The following is a 14590-nucleotide window of genomic DNA, read 5'->3' on the forward strand; positions in this document are numbered from 1 at the left end:
TCAGACTGGTCCATTGCTTGGAGAAATTGAAAGCCCATCTTTCTGAGGTTGGTAAATATGGAAAGTGATATTCAAATATATGCTTGGCAAATATGGAAAGTGATCTTCAGAGATATGTGATCCTAGACATTAAATGTAATATTAGAAATACGATTATGTAGTCTTAGAGATTTGATATCTAGATAGCTTTAATCTTAGCCATTGATGTACTTTGATTTATACTGTTGATTTGGGGAGGCTCAGCTATAAATAAAGGCTTATCCCCTCGTTGTAATTCATTCAGTTATTAATAGAATTTTGAGAGCATTCACTCAAACTTTCTCTCAAGTGTTCTTGCTTTTTCGTGGCTTTTTTTCATCTTTCAAGTTCGTTTTTACTTCGTTCTTCTGTTGTTCTTCGTTGGTGTCTTAGAGGAATTCTGTTGAATCCTCAATTGTTGCGAGTTAGGCTGACTTAGGCATTTTGGAGTAAAAAAACTACCTAATACTGCACGAATCGCGTGGGAAAAATCTAAGTTCGTGACAGTTGGTATCCAAGCTAGCGTTCAGAGGCACCGTTGAAAGATGTCAAAAGAAGTTGTTGAGAATGTTGAGGGAATGGAGACCCGTGAGAGGGCTAGGAAAGTTACTCGTTCGAAGGACATACTGTCAGCTTTAGAGGATCGAGTCGTCACTCTCAAAGAATCCGAGGGAGATATCAATGAGAGGATTGATGATGTCGATGATAGGCTCAATGATAGGTTATAATCTATGCAGGAGCAACTCAAAGCGTATGTGTTGGATAATTTTGAAAAGCTGTGTAACACCCTTACCCGAGAACGTCGCCGGAATCGAGTACGAGATGTCATCCAATTTAACTTACCAATTCGGAGCATAAAAATTTGCTTTTAAAATTAAATTCACTATTCACAACAAAACTGTCCACATGCGTGACTGTCACTAATTTAATTATAGCTCAAGTTACAGAACTCAAAATTTAAATCCGTAAATTTTCCCTGAAACTAGACTCATATTCCCACTTACCATATAATTTTCAGAATTTTTGACTTAGCCAATTAGTACAATTTATTCATTAAATTATCCCCTGTTTCACAGCTCGACAGATCTGACCTCTTGCCACTAAAAATCAATTATCTCATTATACAGAATTCATATAAGGTTATAGTCTATTTCTTTGAAAATAGACTCACTAAGGAATCTACACATATAAATTATGACCTATAATTCTTTCTGTACAATTTATAATGATTTTCTAAAGTCAGAACAGGGGACTTCAAAAACCATTCTGACCCTGTCTCACTAAAACTTAAATATCTCAAAATATAAAATTCCTTTGCCTACACCGTTTCTTTCATGTAAAAATAGACTTGATAATCTTTAATTCTATATATCATTCACCCTCTAATTCCATTTCTACTATTTATGGTGATTTTCACATTCACATCACTGCTGCTGTCAAAGAAACTGCTTCTTTGAATTAGTTACCATTTAAACATACATAACACCAAAACATATTCTTTAATAACTACTTCAATAGCTAACATTAGCCATATCATTTGAACATGCTCAAAATGATTAAGACTCTATACATGCCATAGTTTAAACATTTTGAAAAGCACATAATACCGAGATGGCTATGATAGTGTGATACGAGCTCCGACGGTCCACTATTCGATCAAGTTCAAATCACTATAAAACAAAGGAAAGAAAGATATGTGTAAGCTATAAATAGCTTAGTAAGTTACATGTAAACAATAATTACTCATTTAATAATTAACACTTTTAACATATAACTAATCAAAACATTTCTTAGCAATTTCAATCACTTACACATGCACAATCTTACCAATTCACTTGCATATACATTTTCACACTTAACATTTCATATTCACTTTAATTCATTATTAATCCCGTTGAACACTTGGAATATACATGGATACGTAGAGATTTAGCACATAAGTGCCACATTGATATGTAGCCGAAGCTACCACTGATATGTAGCCGTAGCTACCACTGAAATGTAGCCGAAGCTACCACTGATCAATAACACTGGAAATGTCCACGGGCCTGCTCACACAAGCTGTCAGGTGTCTGCAACACATGCTAGATCACCCAGCACCCGGGACTCACTGTAACACTGTAACACTGTAACACTGGTCTCTAGTGACATGTCACTTGTATCCAATTCTATTCCTAAGTTCAACCGGGAATTTACACTTAACACTTTATTTTCAACACTTTATCACTTGAATAATTCATGAACAATTTTCCTTCCACATTCAATATTAATTCACATATCAAATATAATTCACAATTTATACAAATATAACTATTATTTACATATAACTTACCTCGGATGCAAAACGACTATTTTTGTAATTTAGTCGATAACTTTCTCTTTTCCCCGATCACTTGCACTATTTCTTCTTTCTTGATCTATATTAACACAATTAATACATTTTATCAATATTCCATTCAAATACAATTCATACACAACATTTTGACACATTTACATTTTTCCCCATAACTTTTCAAAAATTCCACTTTTGTCCCTAAGCTCGTAAAAATCAAATTCACTAAATTTCTTAAATTTCAAACTTCACTAAATCATATTTCATGCTCATAACAGCCCTCAATTTCACAAAATCACAACTTTATGCACACTTTACCATCTTTCACAATTTAGCCCTTTTTCAACATTTTCATTGAAATTCATCTAGTAAAACTTGTAATTAACACTTCAAACATTCATTATCTAACATCACTAATCAATTTACAATTATATCATGAATGGGTCAATTTTTAAAACTTTAATTTCATTTAAATTAAATGGTAGAAACATGAAATTCAAGCTTCAATAAGCATAAAAATACGAAAATAATTAAAAACGGGGCAAGAAATCACTTACAATTGAGCTTAGGAAGTTCAAGAACCCTAGCTATGGTGACATGAATTTTTTTGGCAGCAAACGTCTGATTTTAAGAAGATGAACACTTGTTTTCATCTTTATTTTGTCTTTTATTCAATTTGGACAAAAATGCCCTTGACCCATTACTTAGATATTTTTCTAGAAATACCCTTTTGTGTCCATAACACTAATTTATGGTCTAATTGCCACATAAACACTTCCAATTTCATGCAATAATTCAATTAAGTCATTTAATCACTAATTAGACACACTTTGCATTTTTCTCAATTTAGTCCTAAAAATTCAATTAAGCACTAAAGCATTAAAATTTCCTATCCATATTTTCACACAATATTTCAATCAATCAGTAACTAATAAAAATTTATAAAATTAAACTATTTCACTTCAGATTTGTGGTTACGAAACCACTATTCTGATTAGGCCCTATTTCGGGCTATCACAAGCTGACTGGTAGGATAATGCTATTGAGGCTATGATGACGACCTTGAAAGAGGAGATTGCGGAGCTTAAAGGTGAACTCACAACTTACAAGGCTGCTTTGGCAATGGAGGGTTAGCTGCTGTCACACACAAGTCCAATGTTGATGTTCCCAAGCCTAAGAAGCTCAAGGGAACAAGGTCTGTAAGAGATGTGGATAACTTTCTGTAGGGAATCGAGCAATACTTCCTTGCCAAAGGCATCACAGAGGGTGCCACTAAGGTAACTACTGCTGTTATGTATTTTTCTGACATTACTTTATTGTGGTGGCGTCGTAGGTCCACCGATGTGAGACATGCTGGGATCAAAATTGGGACTTGAGAGAAGTTCTAATGTGAGTTTAAAGCACAGTTTTATCCAGAGTATACTGAGGATGAGGCTCGGGAAAAGTTGTGTCGGCTTGCGCAACAAGGCACTATGAGGGAGTATGTGCAGGATTTTAGCGAACTCGTGCTTCAAATATCAAATATGGGTGAGAAAGATGCGTTCTTTTCTTTCATGGGTGGGTAGAAACCATGGGCGAAGCAAGAGTTGCAACGCCAAGAAGTCCAAGATCTTACCAAGACTATGTCTGTAGCAGAATCATTTGCTGAATTTGGTGGGAAGAAAGACAAGCCTGAGTCTTCTAAGCCTAAATTCAATCGAAAGGGCAATAATGGGAGAGACAAAGAAAGGCCCACTAGGAACGACAACAGTAAGAAGCCTTGGGACAAAAGGAAGAGTGGGCCTATAAGTTGCTTTCATTGTGATGGCCAACATATGATCAAAGACTGTCCAAAAAAGGTCGTACTCTCTACTATGAAAGCAAAAGTAGAGTCAGATGTGAAGGATAACAATATTGGTTTAATACTATGGGATGTTGAAGATAAGACGAGTCATAGGCTGATATTTGTGGATATCATTATGTCCAGCAGGAAATTGGATGATCTTGTCGACACAAGTGTGTTTGATTTGTTCATGATCGAAGAGGCTGCTCGTAAACTTGGCCTTAAGATAGAGAATGAGTTAGGTTAAATCAAAATGGTGAAATCAGAAAGTGTTCCAATTAATGGGGTTGCAAATGGAGTGGATCTCCAACTTAACAATTGGACCGACAAGGTACCCATTAAGGTAATACCATTTGATGACTATGATTTTGTGGTTGGATTAAGTTTCCTTGATCTGGTTAATGCGTTCATTGTTCCTTCGAGTAATTACATGGTGATTTCAGGTTCGAACCATCAATGCATGGTGAGAATGACAAGAAAAAAAAGCTTGGAGGGAAAAACACTATCAGCAATTCAATTTGCTAAAGGGTTACATAAAGATGAAGTCTCATATTTAGTCACATTGAAGATCGAGGAGACCGTTAAGCCCGTCGGTGTGATCCTGAAAGAAATGGGCCAATTGTTGCAGTCTTTTCGGGATGTGATGCCCGCTCAGTTGCCTAAAAGTTTTCCACCTAAGAGGGAGGTGAACCACAAGATTGAGTTAATGTCCAACATGGTGCCACCAGTAAAGGACCCCTATCGTATGTCTCTGCCGGAATTAGAAGAGTTGCGGAAACAATTGAAGGAACTTTTAGATGCGAAATTCATTAGGCCATCTAAATCTCTATATGGTGTGCTAGTATCGTTTCTAAAGAAACATGATGGGTCGTTAAGAATATGCATAAATTATTGGGCTCTAAATAAGATCATTATAAAGAATAGGTACCCTATTCCTTTTATTATGGATTTGTTTAATCAAATTGGTAGTGCGAGATGGTTTACCAAGTTTGATTTAAGATCGGGGTACCATCAAGTTTGGATAGCCAAGGGGGATGAGTCAAAGACAACTTGTGTGACGCAGTATGGTTCATATGAGTTCCTTGTGATGCCCTTTGGACTCACGAATGCTCTAGCTACATTCTGCACCTTAATGAATAAGGTACTTCAACCTTTCATTGATCATTTTGTGGTTGTTTACCTTGATGATATTGTGGTGTATAGTAAGTCTCTCGATAAGCACGTGAGGCACTTGAAGGAGGTGTTCCAAACTTTGAGGAAAAATGAGTTGTTCGTCAAAGAGGAGAAATGCTCATTTACCCAACAAGAAGTGTCAAAGAGGAGAGGACCTTTGATCAATTGAAGCAAGCGATGACGAGGGAGCCCGTAATTACTTTGATGGAATATTTGAGGCCTTATGAAGTACGCACGGATGCATCAGATTATGCCATTAGGGGAGTACTGATGCAAGATGAACATCCAATTGCTTTCGAGAGTCAAAAGCTTAATGAGATGGAGCGGAGGTACACGGTCTAAGAAAAGGAGATGACCGCTGTGGTAGCTGCTTGCGTATATAGAGACATTATTTACTGGGTTCCAGGTTCGTGGTCTTTACCGATAATGTTGCCAACAGTTATTTTCTAACCCAGAAAAAGTTGTCTCCTAAATAGGCTCGTTGGCAGGTTTTTCTAACTGAATTTGATTTCACAATGGAGTATAAGCCGGGGAGTGCCAACATTGTGACTGATGCATTTAACTGAAAGATAGAGTTTACGGCAATTAGCCAACCTGATGGTTCCTTATTGGAACGCATTTGAGAGGGATTGACCCATGATCCCACAGCTAAAAATTTGATTGAACTTGCCAATGAGTGGAAAACGATGAGATTTTGGTTTGATGTGGAACTACTATACACTTATGGGAATCGTCTCTATGTGCCCTATTATGGGAAATCACGTAAGAAAGTTACGAAGGAGTGTCATGAATCGATATGGGCGGCCCATCTAATGATGCATCGTACCTTGGCCCTTTTAAATGATCGTTACCACTGGTCTTACATGGGTGCTGATGTGGAAACTTATGTGAAAACTTGTCTAGTATGCCAACAGGACAACGTCGAGTTAAAGGCTCCAGCCGGTTTGCTACAACCCTTGCCCATTCTAGAAAGACTATGGGAGAGTGTATCCATGGATTTTATTGTTGGTTTGCCTAAGTCTGATGGGTTTACAAGCATTCTTATTGTGGTGGACAGGTTTTCGAAGTATGCGACATTTATTCCGGCTACTAAGGAGTGCCCTACTGAAGAGGTAACTCGTTTATTCGTCAGACACGTAGTGAAATATTGAGGAGTGCCACTGTCTATTATCAGTGATCGAGATGGATGATTTACTGGCCGGTTCTGGACGGAGTTGTTTAAGTCAATGGGCTCAAACTTGAACTTTTCCATAAGCATGTATCCACAAACTGATGGGCAAACCGAACGAATGAATGCATTGTTGGAGACATATCTTTAACACTACGTGAATACCACACAAAATGATTGGCCATAGTTGTTGGATGCGGCCCATCTAATGATGCATCGTACCTTGGCCCTTTTAAATGATCGTTACCACTGGTCTTACATGGGTGCTGATGTGGAAACTTATGTGAAAACTTGTCTAGTATGCCAACAGGACAACGTCGAGTTAAAGGCTCCAGCCGGTTTGCTACAACCCTTGCCCATTCTAGAAAGACTATGGGAGAGTGTATCCATGGATTTTATTGTTGGTTTGCCTAAGTCTGATGGGTTTACAAGCATTCTTATTGTGGTGGACAGGTTTTCGAAGTATGCGACATTTATTCCGGCTACTAAGGAGTGCCCTACTGAAGAGGTAACTCGTTTATTCGTCAGACACGTAGTGAAATATTGAGGAGTGCCACTGTCTATTATCAGTGATCGAGATGGATGATTTACTGGCCGGTTCTGGACGGAGTTGTTTAAGTCAATGGGCTCAAACTTGAACTTTTCCATAAGCATGTATCCACAAACTGATGGGCAAACCGAACGAATGAATGCATTGTTGGAGACATATCTTTAACACTACGTGAATACCACACAAAATGATTGGCCATAGTTGTTGGATGTGGCCCAATTTTCATACAACTTGCAGCGAAGTAGGGCCACGAATCAAAGTTCATTTGAGATAGTGACGGGCCAACAGCCATTCATACCAAACGCTATTGTGACTCGTTATACAAGACCAAATCTGACAGTTTATCGATTTGTGAAGGATTGGTAAAAGAAGAATGACTTGGCTAGAGCTTGTTTACATAAGATAAGTAAGCGCAGCAAGAAATGGGTTGATCAAAATTGAAGAGATGTGCAATTTCAGGTGGGTGACTCAGTCATTGCTAAACTACATTTGATTTTGTGATATACGGGTTTGCACAAGGAGCTTGTGCGAAGGTATGAAAGGCCATTTAAAGTTGTGAAGAGAGTAGGCAAGGTGGCCTACAAGCTTGAGTTGCCAACAAAGCTCAAAGTCTACCCAGTATTTCATGTAAGCATGCTTAAGCCATTCCATGGGGATTAAGAGGATTCGAATCAAAGCAAGCTCGAACGAGCACCAACAGGGGTAAATGTCTCTTACGATCGTGAAGTTGAAAATATTGAGACAGATCGTGTGATTAGACGAAAGTACTATCGGTCATGGCATGTATACTTAGTTCGATGGAAGGGACTTCCTGATAGTGAAGGAAGTTGAGAACCTGCCAAGGCATTGTAGCAGTTCCAAAGAAAGATTAACCAGTTCCATGAGGAGGATGCGAGGAAGGTGTCGCTAGAACAAGTGGGGAAGAATATCATGGGTTGCGCATGAGAACCTGTAACCATGACGAACTCGTACGATCTATCGCATTTGAGGGAGGTCATTTGGCCCAATCAGACTGGTCCATTGCTTAGAGAGATTGAAAGCCCATCTTTCTGAGGTTGGTAAATATGGAAAGTGATCTTCAAATATATGCTTGGAAAATATGGAGGGTGATCTTCAGAGATATGTAATCCTAAACATTAAATGTAATCTTTAGAAGATACGATTATGTAATCTTAGAGATTTGATATCTAGATAGCTTTTAATCTTAGCCATTGATGTACTTTGATTTATACTGTTGATTTTGGGGAGGCTCAGCTATAAATAGAGGCTTATCCCCTCGTTGTAATTCATTCAGTTATTAATAGAATTTTGAGAGCATTCACTCAAACTTTTCTCTCCAGCGTTCTTGCTTTTCTGTGGATTTTGTTCATCTTTCAAGTCTGTTCTTACTTTGTTATTTTACTGTTCTTCGTTGGTGCCTTAGAGGAATTCTGTTGAATCCTCAATTGTTGCGAGTTAGGCTGACTTAGGCGTTTTTTAGTAAAGAAACTGCCTAAGGTCACACGGATCGCGTTGGAAAAATTTAAGTCCGTGACACATATACACTAGAATCGAGACACGTAAGCCCAGACTTTAGCTTTCATCTAAAGCCAGAGGATTTACCACTTGTAAAAGATTGTGTCTACATTGATTATCGAAACCTCCGTTTAAAGGCTTCTTTTAAAAAATTATTTTTCATGTGTACTAAATTAAAATACAATCTTTGCTTCTTCTTTTTTTCAATATTACGTCTGTATTCTTACTTATTAAAAATGATAAACAATAATGATTTGGTTGTGTGTACTATTTATTTTTTAGTTTTCATATATTTTTAATTAAGAGGATGTAAAATGTAATTAGTATATCTAGAAATTATAAAGAATTATAAATGTGTTTGATTAACAGATTGAAAATTACAATATAATTTTTTAAGCGCCTAGGAACCTCATTGTTTGATCACAAGCTTTTAAATGATGCTACCAAAGAAGAAGAGGATGTCAAAGTTGATAAGAAGAGGAATGTGATCTATGTAACGCTGTGTTTTTATCGAGAAACTCATTACCAAAATGGTAGACGATAGTCTCCAACTGTTGAAGAAACTGTAAGAAAAAGTAGACAGGCAAAAATCTATGCCTCTCGTTTTGTTTCAAAGCAATCACTACTATTCACTTATGGAAACCTACCTTCAACAGAAAGCTAACTATTATTTTATATTTTATATTTGATCTTTTGTCTTTTATCTAAAATAGATAGATTCATAATTTGAATATTATGTATATAAAAGAATACATATTCATATATGCATACTCCAGGTTACAAGTAAGAGTGTTGTTTTATCTCTTGATGGGGGTGTTTTAGTTTATAAGTTTATTTTGCCTCCCAGTGTTGCCATTTTTGACCTTGATCCTCTCTTTTGAAGTTTAGCTGTAATATCATACTTTTTTTTTCCATACACGTAGTGGGAAACAGGGAAAAAAGAAATCTTTTGGGGGGGGATTGTGGTCTAAATTTTTCGAGGTTTTTATTTTTAATATATAGTTTGATTTCGGATCAATTGTTGGTTTTCTTCATATTAATGGATAAACAACAATTGAGTTATTTTTTAGAATTTAAAGTGAAGTCTTGGTTTTTTTAATAAAGAATGTTCTTTTAGTATTCTTGCTAAACCACTGTATTGTTTTTGAGATTTTACTATTGGATCTTTGGTTTGATTTCCCTATCTTAATATATAGTAAAAACATGATATTTACTATAAAAATATTAATAATACTTGTAAAAATAAATTTCTAAATAAATAATAAAATTAAAATTGAATAATCGTATGTAATATGTTAATCTATGAAAGTAGTCGATAATGCATTTGCAACTAAAAATAATAAGAAAAATAAATATCAGATGTAATTTTATCTAATTGCTCTACCATTCTATATTTAGTGGGTTATTCCCTCATTGACATTTAACATTTACTCATTAGTCTATTGGACCTTGAGTAAGAGCGAAGTCAGAAAATATTTTTTGGGGGTTGGAATTAAATTGTATATTTTTACGATAGTAAAAATACAATTTCATAATTTTAATAGCTTGTATTTTTATAATTTTTAAATGACTAAATCAATTTTATCATTTGGGGGGTAAAATGCACTTTTACCATATACTAATTTAAACTTTTATAACTTGTAAAGGGGCTAAAAGGTTTTTTTTTTTTCATTTTAGGGGGACCAGAGACCCTGTCAGCCCCCTAGCTCTGCCCTTATGCTTGGCCAATTTTTTTTCATCATCTCATTCGAAATATGAATCTATATAGATTACCATGATCTTCTTATATGTACTCTTCAAAGCTTGGATCATCCTAATTCCATCTACTAATGAAATTATGAAATATGTAACATGTTATCCGATATTGGTTTTTTATACTATATTGAGATGATATTGTTAATGTAATAGCCCATTTTCAGTGAAATCGGAATAGTGGTTTCGGGACCACAAATCTGAGTCAAAAAGAAAATTTATTTTAATATTATTGCATGGTCTGCATTATGACAGGAAAGACATACGAAAATTTTGTTATAAAAATTTTACTGATTACATGATTAATGAAATTAAAAACTTGAGGTCCTTATATGACAATTAGACTATTAAATGGAGTTAGTAGATAATTATAATGACTCATCCATGGAAATTTAAGAAAAGAAAATGACTAAATTGGAAATTGAAATAATTAAAGATGATAAAAATCTAATATCATCTTATTTCATCATCTTCCCCAATTTACTTTTATGGAAACCCTAGCTAAGAGAAAAGACATCAAGCAAGCTTAATTAGGTAATAAATATTGTCTTGTTTTTAGTAATTTTTACATTTCCGAGATCGTAATAACTTAATCTATCTATTTTGGGATCAATTTGCAAAGTTATCAAAGTTTTAAAATTTTACCATGGATGTGTATGCTGAAAATTTGAAATTTATGGTAGAAAATGAAAGGTTGTTGATAGATAAACAACTTTTGTAAAAAATAATTTTGATTAAATTGTGATTTAGGGACTAAACTATAAAGATGTAAAAATCATGAAAAAATTATGAATTTTATGAATTACATGGGCTGCTTAAATGTTAAATGGAAAATTTGGCTAGGCTTGGAATAATGATTAAATTGCATGAATTTCATTTTCCGAGCCTAGAATTAATTAAAAGTATTGGGGCAAAATGGTACTTTTGCCTAAGATGTAAGTTGGATTGAATTGAATATGAAATGTGTTAAATTGATGTTAAATTCATATATATAGATTCGAAAAGATCAAATAAAGAGTTAGATCGAGGAAAAGAAAATGTATCGGATTAGTAGATTTCCATATACGAGCAAATGACGAGGTAAGTTCGTGTAACTAAATCATGTATATTAATATGTTTAAATTGAATGTTGTATATGTGTGAATTGTATAAATGTCTTATCTTATGTATGAAATTGATCACATGTCTGATAATGTCCGATAAGAAATAAGTCTCGTTTGAATAAATGAAACTCGATGGATACAAGATTTCTCGTATTGGTTGTGGTCCTGCATATGTTGCGGACACACCATAGCTAGAAAGAGTATACTGTTATAAGCCCTCTCGAGCTTCCCGTTACATGGTTCCTGCGAGTATCCCAATCAGTATTGATCTTGCATGTGTTGCGGAGATACCGCAGCTCTTTGTGAGCGTTCTGTTATATGATCGATATTGATCATGTATGTATTGCAGACATACCACAGCTCTTTATGAATGTCCCGATATAGACTCACTTGAACTTCCTGATATATGGCTATCTGGAGCTTCCTGATGGTAGCTCTTCGAAGTTACTTGTTAAGCTCACATGAGCTTTTTGTTTCAAACTTTTATGAATTTCCTGTTATAGCCCGGATAAGCTTCCTGTTACATGGCTCATATGAGCTTTTTGCTATATGGCTCAAGAGAGTGTTTCCTAATTATGTGCTCTAATGAGTTCCCCTGAATATGAATTGACGGATTACAGTTTTGTACACTTTAAGTGTACTATATGTGTGTCCATTTATATTTCAAATAAATTCAACCGGTAAAGTTTTGACATGGCTAAAATGAGCTTGAAATGATTTGTCATGAAAATGTACATGTTATATGGAAATATGATAAGAAAAGTATATGTATATGAAAGTTATTACATGATGAGTTCATTCATGTTTCTTGACAATTGTGTGAATTACAATGACTAACATGTTTTGATGAAGTTGGATGTTTAGGTTAATAGCCAAATTTCTTGGATGTATTTTGTATGTTTACTTTAATGGAAATGAATGGTAAGATAAATTTCTAGTTATACGAACTTACTAAGCATTAAATGTTTACTCTTTTTTATTTTCCTTTATTTTACAGTACTCTGAAGCTCGTAAAGGTTAGAAGCTGGTCGGAGTATCATCACACTATCCCTTGGAAGTTGGTCGGAGTATCATCACACTATCCCTCAGCTCATTTTGGTACAGCTAGAAAACTAATTTTGGTCATAATGGCATGTATAGGCTAATTAGCCAACGTTGGCATGATAATGTTTTGGTTGAAACTAGCTATTGGAATGGCTAGTGTTAAGCATATTTTGATGTAGTTATATAAAGCCTTATCATGCTTGATGTGTGTATTGAAATGGTTGAATGGTGAAAGTTACATAAATATATTAATGGTGGCATGAATGGGTAAAATATACTTATATGTTGATATGGCCATTTAGGTAATATTAAATGTTTGGATAAATGGGATGTTATGACATGTATTGAACTTGAAATTTGCTTGAATTGAAGGTCTTATTGTGACTTGTAATGGTACAAAAATTGGTTGGATAGGATGATGCCAGGTTGGGTGAGAAATAAGGCTTGAAAATGACCTATTTTTGTCCACATGGGCGTGTGTCTCAACCGTGTGTGACACACGGCCATGCGCACGGGCATGTGATTTGGCCGTCACGCCCGTGCGTCCTCTGTAGCTTAAAATTTGAGAAACAGAATGCTTCAAATTACTCACACGGGCAGAGACACGGGGGTGTGTCTCAGTTGTGTGTGTCACACAGCCTAGCACATAGGCGTGTGACTTGGCCATGTGACCCCTACACTTAATTATTGAAAATTAAATTGTTCACACGACCTAGCACATGGGCGTGTGGTTGATCGTGTGACCCAAGTCAGAGAGTTGCACAAGTATGGACACGAGCTGGGACACGGTCATGTGCCTCACATCGAATGCCCACACGGCCTGGGCCACTGGCGTGTGTCCCCTGTACTTAAGAAAAATTTTGAAATTTTGCGAAAAATTCTCTGAGTTCTTGATTTAGTCCCGACTTGTTTCAAATGCATAAATTGAACCTCGAGGGTTCATTTAAGGGACAGTATGATTGAATACGATTGGTTTCAGATATGAATAGTAAATAACATGAATTAATTGTATTTGTTTTGTAAACTCCGATAATGCTCTATAACCCTATTCCGGCGACAGGTATGGGTTAAGGGTGTTACAGTTAATATGAGAATTTTTTTTAATAACAAATGTCCTTTTAATCACATTTCGAATATTTGAATGTCTTCAAATTAAAGAGTTTACAAATTGTTTTTAGTAATTGTGTGTAGTTCCATTCTTTCACATGATATTGTATCCTATTACACGATGCAAGAGAACTTTTTGCACATACGTAATCAATTTTTTGAATTATCATATGTATTTTTTTAAACTTATTTAGGGATTTCTACCAAATAACATTTTTCAACCAAACTAATTTTGTATTTATTCAATTGTAGTCATTTATATAGACCTAATTTGCACCTTAACTTATTTTAGGGTGTCAAATAATAAACCACCTTTATATATGTTTTTGTTATAATATCTCAATTGCTATATAGAATTTATATCAATTATGCTAAGGTGCTCAAATACTTGTGGGTATAAGAACAATATAAAATTCGTAGTACATTTTCTATAAATCTTATTTGTTATTAGATCAAAAATTGGATGAAATATTTGAACTTGTGTTCAATAACAATATATTTTTATCAAATAACAAAATATAACCATATTTTTTAGGAATAAAATATATTTCTTAAAATTAAAATATTACATTGTTATATAAAATAATATTTATAAATTTGTATAAAAACATTTTCTTAAATTTAAATCATGTATGTATTTAAAAAATTATAGGATAATTAGCTCTAATCACTTGTGTAATTTATCCCAAATCTTAACCTCCTCTTAACAATTGAAAAATATAATTGAGAAAATCGATTTATACTGATTTTAGTCTGACTTAAATACTATATAATTATAAATAATTATATTTAAATTTAATTAGTAGAAATTTGAAAAAAAGAAATTGCACATAATGGATTTGGGGTTATGTATGCATGCATATCCTGACCTAACCTATCCTGTATGTCATGAATTTTGAAATAACAAATGGATTTGGTCTTATCCGAGTATTAATACTGAGGGCACAAGTGGTTTATAATTATTAGTTTTATCAATTAAGAGAATGTGAAAGAGAGGACAAGCCAA

This window comes from Gossypium hirsutum, chromosome D05 (genome assembly GCF_007990345.1).
Source record: "Gossypium hirsutum isolate 1008001.06 chromosome D05, Gossypium_hirsutum_v2.1, whole genome shotgun sequence".
Classification (NCBI taxonomy): Eukaryota; Viridiplantae; Streptophyta; class Magnoliopsida; order Malvales; family Malvaceae; genus Gossypium; species Gossypium hirsutum.